At 39.1% G+C, this 542-nt stretch overlaps 1 non-coding gene across 1 annotated transcript; it reads right to left on the bottom strand.

Annotated features, from left to right (window-relative positions):
* On the bottom strand, positions 1–126 carry LOC129481459 (U4atac minor spliceosomal RNA). Its single transcript, XR_008657448.1, has one exon. It is a non-coding gene; the product is annotated as a U4atac minor spliceosomal RNA (small nuclear RNA).
* Between the last annotated feature and the right edge of the window lie 416 nt (positions 127–542).

The raw sequence follows: 542 nt of genomic DNA, 5'->3' as shown, positions 1-542 counted from the left end.
TTTTTCAAAAATTGCACGAAGATAAAGCAAAGCTGTAGTTGATGCAGGCGTGTTGTGTAGACGCTTGCAGTTCCACCCTCACTGTGCGCTCATTGGACAGTAACGCAACCCCAAGTAAAGGATGATGGTTGCTGCTAATGTACTTCCATTCCACTGGGGTGAGGCCCATCAAGCAAATGGTCTGTTTGGAAAAAATATAAGGACATTTGCTCCCCTACCCAGAAAGACCTTTGAACTTAGAAGAAAATGAATAAACACATAAAAATAAAAAAAGAAAGAAAATTAATAAACACAACAGAGTTAGGTTATTACATAGTGAGGTTCATTTTCTTCTAATGTACCAAGAGTCACAACATACAGGTTGAAGTCTGATACACTCTCTGTTCCTCCTTCCTGCTATGGGTTCCCCACTAATAACTTTATGAGCTCAGGCTGAAATGTCAACTTGAACTTTAGCGCTTGTGGCACAACCAACTATAACTCAGTTTAAGCATACTTATTTTATTTGATTGAGCGTTTCAATTTACTCTGCACTTCCTGAG

This window comes from Symphalangus syndactylus, chromosome 4 (genome assembly GCF_028878055.3).
Source record: "Symphalangus syndactylus isolate Jambi chromosome 4, NHGRI_mSymSyn1-v2.1_pri, whole genome shotgun sequence".
Lineage (NCBI taxonomy): Eukaryota > Metazoa > Chordata > Mammalia > Primates > Hylobatidae > Symphalangus > Symphalangus syndactylus.
This window is presented reverse-complemented; position numbering and strand designations above follow the sequence as displayed.